This window comes from Bidens hawaiensis, unplaced genomic scaffold (genome assembly GCF_021521415.1).
Source record: "Bidens hawaiensis isolate Kalapana, Puna unplaced genomic scaffold, B.hawaiensis_p1.1 tig00028528_1, whole genome shotgun sequence".
NCBI lineage: Eukaryota > Viridiplantae > Streptophyta > Magnoliopsida > Asterales > Asteraceae > Bidens > Bidens hawaiensis.
In genome coordinates, this window is record NW_027505121.1 from 3,661 (window position 1) to 25,207 (window position 21,547).

Below are 21,547 nucleotides of genomic sequence, written 5' to 3' on the forward strand. Positions count from 1 at the left end.
GATGACAAGGAAACATATGGGACAGGTATGGAATTGGGTGATATGCCCGTTTACTCGACCGGATTATGCGATAACACATACATGTTTTTCTTTTATACCACTAATATTCCTAGTTCCTAACAACCAGATTTATGCCAGTATTATATATCTGGTTGTTAGGAACTAGGAATATTACTGGTATAAAATAAAATAGCGTCAAATATAAAATTGTTTTGTCCATTACATTTCATTACTGTGTATGGATAGAAAATAGATTAGACCCGTGAATATACCAACTCCTAGGTAAGAAGTAAGAGCCGGAGTACACGGTGTAATTTTGTTTGTCAAGTAAAATTATAGTCTTTCAGTTAGAAACTTCTCTTTCAGGAAACTAACAAGTAAAACTCATGTCAGCCTGGTAAAAGTAGCAGCACCTATGCTGTATAACTTTATTTACCAAGTAAAGTTATATATTTTGTAGTTACAAACTTCTCTTTTTCAGGTAACAAACAATCATACCATCCTATTAGAAGTGTTAAAATTGAAAAACGTTGGAAACAATTAAAAATCATAAATATACCATGGGATAAGAAGTACGTTGCAAATGCATGTATACATACTCACGACATACAAGGCACAAAATATATATATATATATGTGTTACAAATATATAATCCTAAAAGAAGTGTTAAACTTGAAAAACGAGCAATGATAACATATAGGTGAATTACTTGCATTTAAGTGTTTCTATGTGGCTTCTCTTCCTCTCTTAGTCTTCTTAACTCTTACCATGACTGCACTGGCCACCTAGCTTGCCCATGGTCTCCTCAACAAACATGAATATCTTATGTCTCCACTTCTTCTTCAACACCAAAACTACAATAACACCCCAAAACCCTGTTGTAAAACCACATGTTATGCCCCAAAAAAACCATACCTTGTTTGACTCATCGGCTGCTTCATATTTGTTCTTCGCCATTGCAGTTGGGTCTTCATGGTTGGAGCAATTCGTTGGCAACGGATCGAGCTCCACATAGATCTTTGTTCCCACCATATATTGATGGATCGATGAGGGTTTGCAACTGATGTCCTGTTGGAATTCGCCCTGACAAGTAGTTGTCTGACAGGTTTAAGCTACTCAAGAAAGTCAAAGCAGCAATGCTTGGAGGGATCAACCCGCTCAACTTGTTTTCCTGAGAGATCGAGAGAATTTAATGCTTTCATGTCTCCAATGTTGCATGGAATGCCTCCACTAAGATGATTATTGGACAAATTGAGACCTATTAATCCATGTAGAGCAGTTAATTCTACAGGTATCTCTCCGACAAGTTTATTGCTTGAAAGATCCATGTTACTAAAATAATACCAATTGCTCGTATATTTAAGAAAATGCCTTTGATTATCTGAGTCAATGCCTCCTCAGTACCTTCACCAAAGTAAAAAAAGGTAACGATCGTTAACCATACCTTGCAATCCACCTAAGCAGTGAGGGATTGTTCCTCTTAAGTTGTTATGCGCAACATCCAAAATTTGAAGCTCTGAATTTGTGCACAAAGATCGAGGAATTTATCCTGTGAAGTTGTTGTTGTATAACCTAAAAACCTTCAATTCTTTGATTTTTTCTCCAATCCATTTGGGTATTATTCCATAGAACGCATTGCCACCAAGATCTAAGATAGCCAGGCTACTTAAATTCCAAATTCCTTTGGGAAGCTCACCACTAGAGTTATTATCATCTAAGTTTAAAGATAATAATGATGACATATTCCCTATAAAACTCGGAATAACACCGTGTAACTCATTTGAGCTTAATCTTAGGAACTGCAATTTTTGCAGATTCTTCAAACATTTGTGAATTTCCCCAGTTAACTTGTTATTGGAAAGATCAAGATAAAATAAATCTGTCCTCTTGCACAAGGGCCACGGAATCGACTCATTGAAAGTGTTATTTTGAAGAAATAAACTTGGTTGAATGAAATCTCCATCAGCATCAATATTAGGAACCCCACTAGGAAGGTTGGTTAAAGGCCCACTAAGGTTGTTGTGGGAGAGATCTAAGAAAGGAATGCTGGTCATCTTTTGCAACCATGTGGGCAGAGGTCCTGAAATGGTTGTATTAGACAATATTAATCTTTGAAGTTCCCTCTGACTTTGAAGCCACTGTGGAAGTCCATTTACAATCTGACAGGATGTGAGATCAATATGCATTAATAGGAATGGAGGAAGCCACTCATTTGAAACGTTGATTATCAACTTATTGTTAAAAGCTGCACTCAAGTCCTTTAACATCGAAAGGTTTGCAAAATGGGATTCGAAAACAACTCCCTCCAAAGAATTATGAGAGACATCAAGAGAACGGAGTTTAGAGAGTTGGCCAATAGAAACTGGAATTGAACCATTCAAGTCATTATAAGAAAGGTGAAGCTCAGTAAGTTTCTGAGGGAATGTCGGAACAGGACCTGTTAACTTGTTATACGATAGATCTAATACTTGTAATGATTTTAATTTTCTCACAGATCCTGGAATTGTACTTGTTAAGTTGTTTGAAGATAGATCTAAGTGCTGGATATTAGAAAGGGTTGTTAAATTATGAAGAATATGAGACAGATGTGTCTCTTGTTGGTTACAATATGACAAGTGGAGCTCTAATAAAGAAGGGATGATGTTTAGCAAGTTCGCAAAGTTTGATGCAAAGTTTCATGTTGCACTAAGAGGAAAGAATGAGAGATCTAGGGATTGTAGGGATGTCATGTTTTGAAAAAAGTGAGAGAGTGGACCTATGAAATAATTCCCACCAAGATCCAGGTGTTCCATGTTGGAAATTGTAGTGCTCAAATTATGAAGCAGGCCACGGTCGTCAATTACAAGACCACAATGTGACAAACTTAACACTTTTAATGATACAGTCTGATAAAGCACCATGTCAAGGATTTTCGTTTCATTAAGATTCACGTAACTTAAGTCAAGATGCTCAAGCGACGAAAGCCTGGAAAGATTTCAAATGTGATGAGAAATGATACCAGAAAAACTTGCATTGGAGAGACTGAGGTAGGTCAGTTGTTCAAAGGATCTAATGAACTCGGGGAATCGGTTTCCAACAAATAAATTCCAACTCAAGTCCATGTACTTTAAATGCCTCAAATCTTTTAAAGAAGTTCCTAGCTCTTTGCTAACCAAGTATTTTATGTCACCACCTCTGAGAGAGACTTTCAACATTTCCAGTTAGACTGCCACATGTGACTCTTTCCCAACGACATGTTGAAAAATAATTAAAATGTGTCACGTGTCTTTATTATTATTTTCATATTATGGTGTTTTAATTAGTTTGTTATGCTAAGTCATGTAATGCTATTCTTTAGGGATAGCTTAGAATAAGTCAGTAGGTTATGAAGTCCTGGTTTAGTGGGTTGTTTAGATCATGTGATCATGTGATAGTTGTTGAGTCGTGGGTCTTTGTTTGGCTGCTATTTAAGCAGTGCTTTTGTTATTGAATTATTCATTGAGTTTTCTAAGTATCTCTGCATATCTTTAACAGTGGTATCAGAGCCACATTGTGAGGAACGATCAAAAGAAAACGAGTGATTATGGTTGCTGCGAGTAACACCAATTCCCCTCAGCCCCTTCTTCCTGTCTTCAAGGGAGAAGGTTATGAGTTTTGGAGTATTTGAGTCAAGACGGTGTTGCGATCACATGATCTTTGGGAGTATGTGACATCGGTGTTTGATGCAAGAGATACCGATGCAGCTCGCCTTAGAGAGAATCAAAAGAAGGATGCCCGTGCTCTTGCCCTAATTCAGCAGGCAGTGCACGACAACATTTTTTCCAGAATTGTAGCGGCTGAAACAGCGAACCAAGCATGGATGGTGCTTGAAACTGAGTACAAAGGTGATTCGAAAGTTTTAACAATGAAACTGCAGGGGCTTCGGCGTGAGTTCAAAACCCTACAGATGAAGGATGATGAGGCAGTTTCAGATTTCTTATCAAGAGTGATGAGAATTGTGAATCAAAAAAGGGCATATGGTGAAAACGTCTCAGACCAGCTTGTAGTTGAGAAGGTACTACGAAGCCTGCCCACCAAGTGGGATCATGTTGTAACAGCTATCGAAGAGTCGAAGGATCTCTCTACCCTGTCGTTTGATCAACTCATGGGCTCGTTACAGTCCCATGAAGTACGTGTCAATCGAAGCGGGACAATTGTTGAAGAAGAAAGAGTCCTACAGGCTAGAGAAGTGGTCGGGTCAAGTTATCTCAGGGGAAGAGGGCGATCATGATTTCGTGGACGTGGTAGAGGCCGAGGTGGTCGACTTAATGGTCGAGGTAAGAGTGAGGTTCAATGTTTTAATTGTAATCAGATGGGTCATGTTCGTGCGGATTGTTGGTTTGAACCCCAAGTGAATGCGGCTGTTGAACAAGAAGATGAGTGTCGTTTGTTTATGGCGGTTAGTGAAGACACTCCGGCTCCTAGTGTTTGGTTTGTGGACAGCGGGTGCTCCAATCATATGACCGGGCAACGATCATTGTTCAAACGGTTGGATGAAACGAAGAAAGTGCAGGTTAAAATGGGGACTGGTAAGAGCATTCAGGTTGAAAGAAAAGGTGTGGTAGGACTGGTGACTCCCAATGGAGAGTCAAAAGTGTTGCATGATGTTCAATATGCTCCTGCACTTGGCTATAACTTGCTGAGTGTTGGGCAACTCATGAACACCGGGTACTCTCTCTTGTTTGATGATAATGCATGCGTGATCACACACAAACGTACCAATACAGTTGCCTATCGCGTTGATATGTCCTCTAACAAAGTGTTTCACTCAAACTGGTTTTGTTGCTAATACGGATGAGTCAAATTTGTGGCACCGCCGCTATGGTCATCTACATGAAGAAAGCCTTCAGCTTCTGAGCAATAAAGGGTTGGTTCGTGGGATGTCTCAGATTGGCCAAGTAACAGATTGCGAAGGGTGTGTACTTGGAAAGGCAACACAAAAACCATTTCCTCATAGCCTTTGGAGGACCACACTGTTGGGTTTGTGGAGGCTTGGGCTCGGGTTGGGCCCGGTTTACTTGAAGACAGATAAAATGGGTGTTATAAGATAGAAGACATGGGAGGTCTTGGGCCGGCCCTATATCTCTTTATTAGGACCCGTTTATGTTATCTTGTTCCCTAAGGTAGAAACCCTAACTAGTCTCTATATATTGTAATTATGTACTTGTAATTCCTCACGAGTGAGGCAGTAGCAATAATAAAATACCCTGGTTGCAGCCCGTGGACGTAGGTCAGTTTAGACTGAACCACGTAAATCTTGCGTGTTCTTTACTTTTCTATAGCTTGATTGTGTGTGTGTTTGTAAACCGATCATAACAAGTGGTATCAAGAGTCGAGATTACGTTACACACAGAAAACATTTGTGAGAAGAGTGTTGTTCGATCTAGGGTTTGGAAATTTTTGGCAGATTGAAGTCGTCAAAAGGGAGTCCTACCCAGCGATAGCAGGTTAAAAAAAATAAAAAGAGATATTTCTTCATCTTGTGTTTTTTGGTTTCTTTTGTTGGTGTTCGTGAGATCAACGGCCACCGCCCACTTTCCAATTGATAAAGTCAAATCATATTTGGGGCTTCTTTTGTCTTTTTTGTGGTTGTACCATCGGAGGAGCAGCACCTTTTTTTTTTTGGTCCTACTCATTGCACCAAAGACTAATAAAGATTAAGCACACTACAAAAAAAAGGCACCATTAGAAACTACACTTTTAGGGACTGATATATCAGTCTCAAATGCTTAGTATCTGAGACTGATTTATCTGTTACCATTACTATTGGGAACTGAATTTTTTACGACTGATGTTAGGGACTTCAGTCGCTTACATTATTTGAGACTAAATTTTAGTCACAAATAAATAATGAAAAATGGCACAAAAATTTGGTGACTAATCTTCAGTCTCTAACGTGAAAGGAACATATAAGAGACTGAAAATCAGTTCTTAAGATTTCTAATACATATCGAATTAGGAATTAATATTCAACATTTGACGTATTTTGTGTAAGAAAGGATCAAGGACTGATTCTTAGTCTCTATTTCTTAGGAGCAAATTCTACAATCTAAGGAAAAATGTTAGGGGCTAAGAATCAGTCTCAGAAATCATGTAATGTACCTTTTCCGAGACTGATTTTCAATCTCTAAATATATTTTTTGATGAATTAATTTGGGACTAATATATAGTCTCAAATAACCGCCAAATATTAGGGACTCATCTTCAGTTTTCCAAACATCATCGTCACTTCAATCATTTAGCGTCTAATCTTTTAGGAACTGCTATTTTAGTCTCAAGTAGATGGTATTTGGGACTGATTTATCATTTACTGATTAATTGGGCAATATTAGGTTTATGCGGGAAACTTATTGGAGACTGAATTTAAATCCCAAACCAGTGATGAAAAATTATTCGTATGGCAACTGATCTCCGGTCTCTAATATGATTTGAACATACAATATTCTACTATTTTGAGGTAATTATCAAAGACTAAAAATTAGTTCTAAGAATAGGAACTATTTCAACCACATTAGTTTTCACTAGTTATAATATAAAATATTGTTACGATTTCTACCACCTATATTTTTTTATTTAGATTTTATTACTAATGATTTAGTTCTATACAAGTCATGATTTCTATTCATAATTTATTTGAGATTTTTTTTTGTTACTGGCACACCCCAACTAGCACAATGCGGAAGCGTAAAACGGGAATGTAACAGACACCTCTAGTATCAACACATTGTTTACAAAGAAACATACAAACTAACTTACAAAATATTACAATTCATTGTTCTATCATTGTCTACAGTCTAGGTCATACAAACCAAACTAGTTCATTAACTATAAGATCTTACTACTAACGCCCTTGCTTCTATTCACATAGCATCAACCACACACCTTGAGCAAGTAACAGATCACCAAATCATTCTGATTTAGGTACACCTGAAAAGCAGTTTAAAACGGGTCAACTACCAGAGTTGGTGAGTTTCACGAGTTTCAAGAAAACAGTTATGAATATTCACAAGTTAACACTTGTAATCATGATATAAATATGTATGTATGTAAATGATGTAATTATGCTAAGCTACAGTGAAGCCTTAACTATTTGTGCTGCGTGCATCCATTTCCCACGTCCAATCAACCACTGTGGCCCCCTTTCCGCCCACAATATGCCCCAAGTAGCTATGTCTAACACTACATAGCGTGTTGTATAATTATGGTCATGTGCAAACGTGGTAAAGTTTCAGCAACACATGCCGGCTCCGTTTGGGTTTGTCAAACCAATAGTACTATTCACAAGCCATCGGCTCGAAGTTAATCAATGTGTTGGTGGGGACTTTCGTGTGTTAGCACTTAGATAATTCACATCAATACATGTTTCAGGTATGTATATGTAATCAAACATGCTTTTTACCCCAAAAGTTCGTAAAACAGTTTAGAAGTGGGGTCATGAAACTCACTGTTTAGTAGATAATCAGTAGCACGTCGGTTCGAGGTTTGTATAACTTCCAATCACGGTTTCCTATAATCAATATTATAATAATATTAATATTTTAATATTATTATAATCTCAATACTAAACTGGGCTGTATAACTAATCTGGGTATAGCTGGAACGCCCAAAAAATGGCAATAGGCTTAGGTTGTGATGTTGTTCAATGTCTAATACTTAAAACCGAACTTGACTCAGATTCCCGTTTTCCCAACTGGGCCAAGTTGTTCGTTTACACGTTCAAAAGACAGTTATGGGGAAATAAGATTAGGTAAATGTATTGGTTAATAAAATGATTAAGTTATAAAGAAAGATCAAATATTGGGGTCCCGGATTAGCTACGGGGCCCTTTTCGGTTTATTCAGTTTGATTTGAGAAGAAACACGCACAATCTATCCAAATTGTCCAGGTTTCTCAAGAAAAGTTCGTTTTTACTTACTTAACCCAAAAATATGATTTTTGACCACTTTTGGTGTTTTGATATTCCCGCAGGTTCGTTAGTCGCGAACTTGCCGGTTTTTATAAAAACTGAATTTGTTTAATCTTCAAATTAGCATAATTAATTAATCGTTAATCATTAAATTATGAAAATTTAGCCACTTATCAATTAAAATATGTAGATTTTTATAAAAATATTTCTAGAATTATTTACTGATTTATTAATTTATAAAAATTCATTTTATCAGCTATATTTCGCTTGAAAATCGTCCGTTTATCCCAAAATATTTCCAAAAATTCCACAAAAATTCTTGAATACTCAAATTATATCCCAAAACAACCTGTATCAATTCCAGAATGTAAAAAGCTCGTGCGATACTCTTTTCGGCCCAAATTCGGCTATAAAAACTCACACGAACGCATGTGCACAAAACACCCTAAAACTTTTCCAAATGATCCAAAAATTCATATATGATCAAATACATTAAATCTGAGTTCCTAGAAAAATTTCATAATTTTTGAAGCATTTTAACTAATTTTCCCCATTAAACGTCCCAATTCGGTAATAAATTCGCCAAATATTCTCGGATGGTCGAAAAATTACCAAATTTGAATAGAGACTCAATGACATGGTCCCTGATGTCTCTGAAAAATTTCAAGGCCTAATAATATGCACATCACAACCTTAACCTAAACATCCCGTAAGCGAGTGTTTCGGCATTACCTTAGCGGTTTTGGTTCATTTCCGCCTTTCTAATCAACTTTTCAAGCTCTTGTGCTCCTATGTAGGCTAGATACAAGTCCTATATCACAAAACAAGAAATTTTTCATCAACATAACACCCCTTAACTTAGGGTTTCGGCTAGTGCACAAAAACGAACTTTTGAACCGTAAAAACGCCGTTTCAACCCTTTAATCCGTGTTTATGGCCAAAAAAAACTATCAAACCAAGTTCCTTACCATGTGTATGATCAAAAAATGTTTATGGACCATTTTTAGGGTTTGTACATGGTTAGGAATGATTTTTGGCAATCAAACTATGTTTATATGGTATTAATCAAGTTTAAACGAGCCGAAATCGATTATTTATGACATTTTTACCTACTTTCTTGCTGGTTTTTGATTGAGAGCAGGTTGTGTCCAGATTATTCATGAAAATGATGTTAGAAAATATCTTATACTTAGTATATATTAATAGGAAAACTTAGGGGGGGGGGGGGTTTCCCCTATTGCGGCCGCCCCAAAAGGTGGGGTCCATGGGCCCCCCCCCCCTCATGCTCATTAATCTCGTTTCTCGTGCCCTTATGTGAAATCCCGACCCCAAATTTATTTTGGGTTCGTTTTTTGGCGCGAAAAACTTATCAGGTGCGACAAACAGCGCGAAAACGAGTGTTTTTCGGCTAGTTTTGTGTAAAATTATAAAAACATACTATATGTTTGTAAAAATCGAAAATATTTTCACAGATCGCTTAAAACATTTCAAATAACTGTTTGGTAAGTCTTTTTCGGCTTAACGGATGATACAATTCTTGGTTTATAGCTATTTTCGCGTTTAAATCCATAACTGGTAGTTAAACGAGCATGTTTTCGTTTAACTTGTTTGCTATCGAACTAAGGCCATATTACTAATATTTTAGCTTATATTAAACGTATAACACTTATAGATGGACCCCCGGAATATCTGGTTCTTAACCCCACCCGTTCGGTTAATCGTTCGATTGTTACACAAAAAGCGTTTATTTGCTTAATCGGTAAATACGTACTGAGGTGTACCTTGCTTTGGCTCAAATGTCACATTCTCCCCCCGTTAGAAGATTTTGTCCCCGAAATTTGATTATTCAACTTTGTCTTTATTTGGAAATAGGTGCGGGTATTTCTTTTTAAATTCGGATTTCCGCTCCCACATGAATTCGGGTCCCCGTTCTGAATTCCACCGTACTTTGACCAGAGAGATTTTGTTGTTGTCTTAATTGTTTTATTTTTCCCTCTAGTATTTCTCCCGGTTCTTCAACGAAATTTAGTTTTTCGTTTATGTTCAAGTCTTTTAGTGGCACGATTTCGGATTCGACACGATTTCAGGTTCGAAACATGAAAGACATCGTGAATGGAACTCAACTCCAAAGGTAATTTCAGTCGGTAGGCTACAGGATCGATCTTCGAAATTACTTCATACGGTCCAATGTATCGCGGAGCTAGTTTACCGGTTTTACCGAATCGAATGACGCCTTTCCACGGGGATACCTTGAGGAATACTTTATCGCCTATTTCAAAGGATAACGGTTTCCTACGAACATCAGCGTAGCTTTTCTGTCGATCTCGGGCGATTTTTAATTTGCTTGTGATTTTACGGATTTTGTCAGTGGTTTTTTGAATCAAGTCAGATCGTGTAATTTGGGTATCTCCCACCTCAGTCCAGCACAAGGGTGATCTACATTTTCTCCCGTACAACGCTTCATATGGTGCCGCTTGAATGCTACTGTGACAGCTATTGTTGTACGAAAATTCAACCAGTGGGAGATGTTGATCCCAGTTCCCACCGAAGTCTAGTACACAAGCACGAAGCAAATCTTCTAAGGTTTGAATGGTTCGCTCGGATTGACCGTCGGTTTGGGGATGGTAGGCGGTACTTAGGTCAATTCGGGTTCCCAAAGCTTCTTGTACGGCTTGCTAGAAACGAGAGGTGAAATGGCTATCACGATCAGAAATAATTGAAACGGGTACACCGTGTTGGGATACGATTTCATTTATGTACATGTGAGCAAGTTTTTCAGTTGTGTAAGTGGTTCGGATTGGAAGGAAGTGTGCGAATTTGGTTAGTCGGTCAACTATCACCCATATTGCATCGTTTCCTCGGGAAGTTTTAGGGAGGTGTGTTACAAAATCCATGGTAATTTGTTCCCATTTCCATTGCGGTATTTCCGATTGGTGCAACATTCCCGAAGGTTTTTGATATTCGGCCTTAACCCTCGCACAAGTTAAACACTTACTGACATACGTGGCTATATCCTTCTTAATACCGGGCCACCAATAATACTCCTTCAAGTCCTTGTACATCTTATCCATTGTATTTGGACTTATGGTCTTCGTCCATGATCAAGTCACGCAGATTGCTGAAAGTGGGAATCCAAACTCGGTTTTTGCAATATAAAATTCCGTCGGTTCTTTCTTCAAAATTTTGTTCGGTCCCATGTAAGTTTTCATCTTACAAGTGATCTCCTTTCAGAGCTTCGTTTTGAGCAATATGAATTTGTTCGGTGAGACTGGTTTGGACGATCATTCCAAGTGCTCGGACCCGTCGTGGGTTGATCCTGTCTTTTCTGCTCAAAGCATCCGCTACTATATTAGCCTTGCCCGGATGGTATCGAATCTCACAGTCATAATCGTTCAACAACTCTACCCATCTCCTTTGCCTCATGTTTAGCTCTTTCTGGTCGAAAATATGTTGTAGGCTCTTGTGATCGGTGTATACTGTACATTTGGTGCCATATAAGTAGTGCCTCCAGATCTTAAGTGCAAAGATAACTGTGCCCAGTTCCAAGTCATGGGTGGTATAATTCTTCTCGTGCACCTTTAATTGTCGAGAAGCGTAGGCTATGACTTTATTTCTTTGCATTAGTACGCATCCCAACCCTTTCCGTGACACGTCACAATAAACTACCAGATCATCAATTCCCTCTGGAAGACTTAGTATCGGGGCTTGGCATAGTTTCTGTTTTAGCAACTGAAAAGCCGCTTCTTGTTCCTCTCCCCAAGCATAAGCACGATCTTTTTGAGTCAAAAGAGTTAAAGGTTGGGCTATGCTGGAAAAATTAGCAATAAAGCGTCGGTAATACCCAGCTAATCCCAAAAATTGGCGGATCTCTTTCGGTGACTTTGGGGCTTGCCAATTTTTAATGGCTTCAATTTTGCTCAGGTCCACATGAATACCGTGTCGGTTAACAACATACCCTAGAAATTGTACCTCTTGTAGCCAGAATTCACATTTTGACAGCTTGGCATACAACTTTTCCTGCCTTAACAGCTCCAAAATGGTTCGTAAGTGCTGATCGTGGTCCTCCTTGGTTTTCGAATATATCAAAATCAATAAACACGATAACGAATTTGTCGAGGTACGGTTTACAAACTCGATTCATAAGATCCATGAAAACTGCGGGAGCATTAGTCAGTCCGAATGGCAAAACTAAGAATTCGTAGTGGCCATAACGAGTTCGGAACGCCGTTTTAGACACATCTTCCTCTTGAATTTTAACTTGGTGATAACCGGATCGGAGGTCAATTTTTGAGAAATAGTTTTCCCCTTGAAGTTGGTCAAATAAATCGTCTATTCGTGGAAGAGGGTATCGGTTTTTGATGGTAACTTTGTTTAATTCCCGGTAATCAATGCACATTCTAAAACTTCCATCTTTCTTCTTTACAAACAATACCGGTGCTCCCCAAGGAGAATAACTAGGACGAATGAAATCTTTATCTAACAAATCCTGTAACTGGTTAGATAAGTCTTGCATTTCTGAGGGTGCCAGTCGATAAAGTGCCTTAGCAATGGGGGAGGATCCTGGGATTAAGTCAATACGGAATTCAACCTGTCGGTTCGGTGGTAATTCAGGTAAATCGTAGGGAAAGACATCGGGGTATTCACGTACAACGGGAATCTCTTTTATGCATTTCTCATTAGGGTTCTTTATAGTCATGTTTGCAAAGAATGCCATACAACCTTGGCGTAAACATTTCAACACTTTGAGATGAGACACGAGAGGTAATATCAAACCGGACTTCTCTCCTTGTACCACAATCATCTCACCATTCGAAAAGGGAATTTTAACTGTCTTGTCGTTACACACAATCTCTACCTTATTCTTGGTTAACCAGTCCATGCCGACTATAACATCAAAACTTCCTAACTCTACCGGGAGTAGGTCAATAAGGAATAGGTGGTCATTAAGAATAATGGAACAGTTTTGGACTATTTGGTTGACAGTTATAGAGTTACCGTTAGTGAGTTCTATAGTATAGAGATTTGTTAGTTCACTAACTGGCATATTACCCAGGGATACAAAACTAGTGGAAATAAAGCTTCTATCGGCACCCATGTCAAATAATACAGAAGCATATTGATCAGAAACAACAAATGTACCTGTTACTACGTTCGGGTCTTGTCGTGCTTCTCCAGACCCGATAACGAACGCGCGTCCCCGAGGCGCCCCAGAAATCGATGCTTGGTTCCGACTGGTGACTGCTCCTTGATTCAACTTGGGCAGTCTTTTCTAAAATGCTCCGTTCTACCACATTCATAGCAAGCACGGCGGTTTGCTGGTGCTGTGATTTGTTGGATAGGTTGTTAACGAGCAGTTGCGGTCTAGGTGGTTGTGGACGACGAGGTTGAGTTGCTTGGGTTGGTCAGTCGACAATTCCCATACTGACTCTACAACTAGGGCCATTATGCCCCGTTCTCCCACACTTCTGACAAATTAACGGTCTGCACTCACCCACATGATGAAAACTACATTTATCACATTTTGGCCATGGTCCCTTGTACCTGTCTCGTTTCACCTCAGAACTGCTCATGACATAATTTTGTATTGTCGGGCGTGCACGCTTATTTGCTGGCCTTCCTTGTGATCCTGATCCATAATCGGTTCGCTTCATACCTGATGATTCCCCGGCCATTCTCAATACTCCACTTCTTACCAAGTCAAAAGTCACAATGCCAGCTTGAGTCACGGCATTCTCGAACGACGTGTGACCCACAGAGTTTACCAAACTCCTCACTTCTGGGGCTAAACCCCAAATATAACGTTCAATTCGTTTGTCTTCGGGAGTTACTAACCAGGGTACTAAACGAGCCAGTTCATTGAAGCGGTTCGTGTATCCCAAATGATCCGCTCCTTTCTTTTCCAGACTCCAGAGTTCGTGTTCTAACCTTTGTATTTTGTTCTTTGGACAGAAATGATCTAGCATTAATGTTTTGTGTTCAGCCCAAGTCATGCGGTTAACCGTATCTTGCCCTTTTATCTGAACTGTAGTGTTCCACCACATCAAAGCATGATCCGTAAAAGTAGAGGCAACATACTTGACAATGTTTTCGGGTGGACAATTGCTAATATTAAGAACAGATTTCGTCTTCTCTATCCATTTGATTAACCCATTTGGCCCTTCGATACCCTTGAATTCAATCGGTTTACAGGCCATAAAGTTTTTGATCGAATATTCCCTTCGAGGGGGATTAGGGTTGTTATTGTTATTATTTGGGTTCGATGGAGGATTATTGTTGTTGACATTATTTGTATCCGGTGGGGGATTATTGGCATTAGGAAGGGCATTTGTATTAGGTGGGGGATTATTATTTGTAACTGTTTCATTGTTGGTTGGGGGAGCATTATTGATTTGTTGATGGTTTGTTTGTATATTGGCATTAACACTTGCAGTTACTTGTGTTACAATAAGTGGTATTGCTGCCTGCATTTGCCGAGCAATCATCTCGGCCATTTCTGCCTTAGTCATAGCGGTTGCTTTCCTTGGGGCCATTCTATAATGATAAATAAATATAAGCCAATTAATACTAATTCCAGTCTACGGCACTGTGTAATAATAATCACAATAAATGTTGTATAGGTAAACCAGATAACATACTGACATTTCACAATTTGTTCTGTACATTGATAATAAAAGGTACATAGACTTAGCCTGATAAAGGCCAGTGCTTGCATGTATATATCAAAATCTGTCACTAAGTTACTGTTAGACTTAACCCTGCAAGGGTCAGTGCTTGTAATAATGTACAAAATTGTGCCCCATGTTAACATAACATACTACTATATACATGCATGGAGTACCAAAAGATCACATACACATATATGTAACATCCTGCATCTATCCATACAAACGATAGACTAACCACAAACATGAAAACAACAACACTGTAATCATCCAGTAACAATTCCACAGTCGAACTGTCACCCTATCCAAACACCAACGGTGGTAAGCATCTGACTGCTACAAGTTCAGTACTATCTGCTGTAACGTCGATAAGCACTGGGTCACGTCCCTTCTATCCTGGTTAATATTAGCTATGGCTATCGAGTGGTCTATCACACGGTCAGTCAGGACAGCCATCCAAGAGTTGTTTCCTGCATTTGGGAGGTCAGGGCGAGGAGTAGGTATACTCAATGAACGGGAAGATGAAGTATCCGCCCTAGGACGTGAAGGTCCTCCCCGGTAGTGGGTAGATCTAAATAGAATCGAGGTAGGGTCAATCGGGGTTACCCGAATACGGGCAGTCTGTCAAACTCGCTCAGTAACTGAAGTTGTCGGCGACAGGTGTATAGGTAGAGTGGGTGATCTGGCTACTCTAGCAGGTGAACGATACTGACTGTTAACTTCGTTTTGATCCATGCGTGGTGACCTGGGTGGATAACTATCGCATCTGTAGCCGGATAGATCAGGCACATTTCTGGGCAGCTCTCTACAAATAACTTCTTCTTCCATCTCTTCCTCATCCTCCTCCGGTTCCTCTTCTGGGTCCTCCTCCTCTGGATCCTCCTCCTCTGCAGAGATTACCGGTTCTTCTTCCGGTATGTAGTCGTTATTCCTTGACATGACTCTGCACAAAGGTTAGTTATAAGAATAATATCTATTGCTAGCGCTAATTATTGTCGAGGAGATTAATTAATTAAGCCAAATTTAATATTAATTATATTAGAATATAATATTAGTTTTATTAAAATTTTAATTTTATTATTATTAGAATTAATACTGAATATAAATGAATATAATAATCATAATAAAATTTACCGTCATTAACAGTATCGTACATACACGTATTTGTACACTTTGTTCCAAATAAGCACGTATGAGTGTTACATATATATATACTTACACATTACCTTTTATACACATATGTTGCCATTTTTACCTAACCACACGTTCCGCGACTTCTCCCCGAATTCCATCGTACAAGCAAGTCTGTTATTATGTTCTGGACCACAATAACTTACTTGCCCAACAAGTTCATCCCGACATCCATCGGTATATAATATTAAATTTATTATTTAGATATTTCCCAGAGTTAATCGAGCCTACGGTTATATTTTAGGTACCCTAAGGGATAACCTAATCCTTTATAACCAATGGCTCTGATACCAACTTCTGTCACACCCCGACTAGCACAATGCGGAAGCGTAAAACGGGAATGTAACAGACACCTCTAGTATCAACACATTTTTTATAAAGAAACATACAAACTAACTTACAAAATAGTACATTCCATTGTTCTATCATTGTTTACAGTCTAGGTCATACAAACCAAACTAGTTCATTAACTATAAGATCTTACTACTAACGCCCTTGCTTCTATTCACATAGCATCAACCACACACCTTGAGCAAGTAACAGATCACCAAATCATTCTAATTTAGGTACACCTGAAAAACAGTTTAAAACGGGTCAACTACTAGAGTTTGTGAGTTTCACGAGTTTCAAGAAAACAGTTATGAATATTCACAAGTTAACACTTGTAATCATTATATAAATATGTATGTATGTAAATGATGTAATTATGCTAAGCTACAGTGAAGCCTTGACTATTTGTGCTGCGTGCATCCATTTCCCACGCCCAATCAACCACTGTGGCCCCCTTTCCGCCCACAATATGCCCCAAGTAGCTATGTCTAACACTACATAACGTGTTGTATAATTATGGTCATGTGCAAACGGGGTAAAGTCTCAGCAACACATGCCGGCTCCGTTTGGGTTTGTCAAACCAATAGTAATATTCACAAGCCATCGGCTCGAAGTTAATCACTGTGTTAGTGGGGACTTTCGTGTGTTAGCACTTGGATAATTCACATCAATACATGTTTCAGGTATGTATATGTAATCAAACATGCTTTTTACCCCAAAATTTCGTAAAACAGTTTAGAAGTGGGGTCATGAAACTCACTGTTTAGTAGATAATCAGTAGCACGTCGGTTCGAGGTTTGTATAACTTCCAATCACGGTTTACTATAATCAATATTATAATAATATTAATATTTTAATAGTATTATAATCTCAATACTAAACTGGGCTGTATAACTAATCTGGGTATAGCTGGAACGCCCGGAAAGTGGCAATAGGCTTAGGTTGTGATGTTGTTCAATGTCTAATACTTAAAACCGAACTTGGCTCAGATTCCCGTTTTCCCAGCTGGGCCAAGTTGTTCGTTTACACGTTCAGAAAACAGTTATGGGGAAATAAGATTAGGTAAATGTATTGGTTAATAAAATGATTAAGTTATAAAGAAAGATCACATATTGGGGTCCCGGATTAGCTACGGGGCCCTTTTCGGTTTATTCAGTTTGATTTGAGAAGAAACACGCACAATCTATCCAAATTGTCCAGGTTTCTCAAGAAAAGTTCGTTTTTTACTTACTTAATCCAAAAATATGATTTTTGATCACTCTTGGTGTTTTGATATTCCCGCAAGTTCGTTAGTCGCGAACTTGCCGGTTTTTATAAAAACTAAATTTGTTTAATCTTTAAATTAGTATAATTAACTAAACCGTTAATCATTAAATTATGAAAATTTAGCCACTTATCAATTAAAATATGTAGATTTTTATAAAAATATTTACTGGAATTATTTACTGATTTATTAATTTATAAAAATTCATTTTATCAGCTATATTTCGCCTGAAAATCGTCCGTTTATCCCAAACAATTTCCAAAAATTCCACAAAAATTCCTGAATACTCAAATTATATCCCAAAATAACCTGTATCAATTCTGGCTATTGCGGCCGCCCCAAAAAGGTGGGGTCCATGGGCCCCCCCTCATGCTCATTTGTCTCGTTTCTCGTGTCCTTATGTGAAATTCCAACCCAAAATTTATTTCGGGTTCGGTTTTTGGCGCGAAAAACTTATCGAGTGCGACAAACAGCGCGAAAACGAGTGTTTTTCGGCTAGTTTTGTGTAAAATTATAAAAACATACAATATGTTTGTAAAAATCGAAAATATTTTCACAGATCGCTTAAAACATTTCAAATAAGTATTTGGTAAGTCTTTTTCGGCTTAACGGATGATACCATGCTTGGATTGTAGCTATTTTTCGCGTTTAAATCCATAGCGGGTAGTTAAACGAGCATGTTTTCGTTTAACTTGTTTGCTATCGAACTAAGACCATATTACTAATATTCTAGCTTATATTAAACGTATAACACTTATAGATGGCCCCCCCGGAATATCTGGGTCTTAACCCGACCCGTTCGGTTAATCGTTCGTTTGTTACGCAAAAAGTGTTTATTTGCTTAATCAGTAAATACGTACTGAGGTGTATCTTGTTTTGGCTCAAATGTCACAGTTACGAATATAGGGTGTAGTGAAAAAATATTTACCAAAATGGGGTATTTGGAACTTATTTAACAAAATAGGTGATTTTGTCTAGAGTTGTCTTTTCATATTATAATCTTATATCGGGTAAAAATCAATTCTATTAAAAATTTTCTCTTTGAGAAAGATAATAAAAAATAAATTAAAAAATAATGACATTTATATTTTTGTCTATCATCCTGATGAATTTCTTCGAAAATAATCCATTACGATTTTTGAATCAACTAATTATTTTTTTTCATGACCAACTTCAACTAATTATTTATATGTTTTTAATCAACTAGTTATTTTTTTAAAAAATAATGACATTTATATGTTTTTGAATCAACTAATTATTTTTTTTTTCATGATCAATTATAACATCTCGGGAATACCCTGTTCAATTTTGGGCCAAAAGTGACAATTCTGAAACTTATAGGGGTTAAAATGAAATTTTTGGTTTTTCAGACCCATCGCGCTACGTGATGGGTGAACAGATTAAATCATCGCGTTACGCGATGCCATTCCCAAGAAATTTTGAAAAAAGGGGGCGCCGCACTCTGCGATGGTCCAAGAACAAGTGGGCATCGCGCTACGCGATGACCGGGTTAAGTAATCAGGGCCACATGGCCAACCACGTGTCAACACGTGGCAACACCTCGTCAATTGCGGCGGCGCGCTACGTGATGGCCTAAGGAAAGGCCCATCGCGCTACGCGACGGTCCCCAAAACTTTGCTTGTAAAAGCGGGCTACGGGTTTGGAGCTCATTCTTCCCGCATTCACCATCACTTTCACATAGTTAACATTGGAGAACGTGCCCGAGTGTTGTGAAGTTCCGATGTCCCTTTTCTTGAAGTTCGTGCAAGTATTGGAGAAATAACGAGCCGTAGAGCAGTTAAGCGAAGTACTGCCAACTAAGCAATCATTCTGCCTTAGCATAAGTATTTCAAGCATTCACTAAGGTAGAATCTAAGTTTAATTATTGTTTATATTAAGCTTAGACTCAGTCAAGGCTATGGCCTTTAACCTTGAAAGTATTTTCAAAAGCATTCACATACAGTTTTCAATCAAACATTACTTTTATACAAACTATATTTTGATGGGCATGTAGTAACTGGAAAGGGAATATCATTAGTAGACTCTTCTTGCCCAAGGTAAGTAATTCGTACACATCCCCATTAGCCGTGGGACCTGTTTACTTACCTGGAGAAGTTTGCTAACATGATAGACTCTATTAGGCCAAAGCATGCTATACCAAACATCACACTAATACAATCATGATTTCAAAACATTCACAAACCTAATCAAGGTTAAAACCAGACTTAAGGTCTGCAGTCTAATCAAGAAGGTTTTTAAAGCAATCACACCAAAGATACATGTGAATACGTTAAACCTTTACAATCAGTCAAACATATTTATATGCTCTATACGAACATTTCGGTACCGTTACCGGTACCAACTATTTCCGATTTTCGGGATCGGTACCAGTCGGTACCGGTACAATTCCGAGTTCATCCCTGGTGGAGACTTGTATAATAATAATAATAATAATAATAATAATAGTTTAATAAAACTTTCAAAATTTCAATTGTAATCAACGATAATAATAATAAAGATAATAATAAATTATTATAATCATAATACAATAATAATCATAGTAATTTAGATGTTACAAGTAAAGATTTTTTTTTGTTTTTAATAGAATAGCTTTATCTATTTTAACCTAGAACATCAAAATTACCTTAAACTGCTCAACAACAAAATCGGGATGCCAATCCCTTCTATTCATCCCTTAATTACGCGCTCATTGAATTTGAAATCATCTGCTCTCCATTCCCCTCTTTGCTTTGAACTCTCTCCTTTCTGTGCGAAGAACAACAGGCGTAGTCAATCAATTGTCGGGCATATTTGAGGTACCAATTAAACTAATTTCTGGCTTTAATCAATAAATGCATCTTGTATATGTACATTTAGCCGATAATTTGAAAGTGGTTGTTAAATCCTAATTAGATTTTAGGTTAATTTTTTGATTCGTGTAAATACTGTTAGTCGGTCAATTCTGATTTCCTTAAGATTGTTATTAATTGATATTTGTGATTACTATTTTTGGATTTCCCCACTTTATTCAAAATGTGTGTTTGTGAACTGGATAAATATCGTTGAGGAAACTTGTCTTGTAGAAATAAATAACATTTTTTATCAACCTTTTGTCAAAAAATGGCATAATAATCCTTTTTTGTTAGTTTACGTTAATAATCGTTCGTAATATGCATTGGTAGAAATAAAATCCTTTATTTTGTTAGTTTACAGTAGTAGTCGTTTGTAATATGCATCTCGAACAAACATTAGAACTTGATGCAAAAATGAGCTTTACAGATGCACTAAGGTGTCAAATACAGCCGAGGCTAGATCTCTGGATAATTAGACAGCCTTAGAAATGCAAGTTCTGATCAAATGATTGAATGAAACCCAAAAAGCATAACAAAGTTAGTTTGACCGAATAAACAACAGAACAGACCATCTGCAACAACACAGGATATCCATATATTAAAGTTATGTAGACTACATGCTATTTGTGTTCTAGATTAGGGATGAGCTCTGGATGGTACCGGTACCGATCCCGAAATTCGGAAATAGTTGGTACCGGTACCGAAATGTTCGGTTTGGTATCGGTTCGGTACCGTATTTCGTGAAAAAATCGGGAAATACCGGTACCGTACCGAACCGACCGGTACCGGTACCGTACCGATACCGAAAACTCAAAACTTGGTACCGATTCGCTACCGACGGTACCAAATCGGTACCGAATTCGGTACTGGTACCGGTACTAATCGGTAACTGTACCGAAAACGCTCATCCCTATTCTAGATAGTACCCATATGGCCCTTTTTTATATTATATGATGGGGTCTTTTGGATTTTACATGGTATTTGCAGACTTTTTACAAAATGGTTTGATATTCGTCTTCGTAACGTCTTAAGTCTTGCCAAAGGCACACGCTTTTTGTCTGTTGCTGTAAGTTGCCAAATCTGTTATGCTTTGTTGCATGTTAATTGTTTTGTTCGGTATCGTCCATTAACCTTTTGATGGCTGGTTTTGCCCAAAAAAAACTTGTCTTCTTATCCCCTTTGTTGTATCTTTTGCTTCTCTGTGCCTACATCCGCCATTTACGAATATTATGAGACAAACTGCTTAAAATAAAAAAATACTCGAAAAATGGCGTTGGTAGATTGGACCGACTGTTTTGACCAGTGCTTAAAAGTACCGGTTCA

At 38.0% G+C, this 21,547-nt stretch overlaps 1 pseudogene; it reads right to left on the minus strand.

The window, feature by feature from the left end:
- Positions 1 to 726: 726 nt before the first annotated feature.
- Positions 727 to 21,547, minus strand: part of LOC143610859 (receptor-like protein EIX2) — a 28,886-nt pseudogene continuing 8,065 nt past the window's right edge.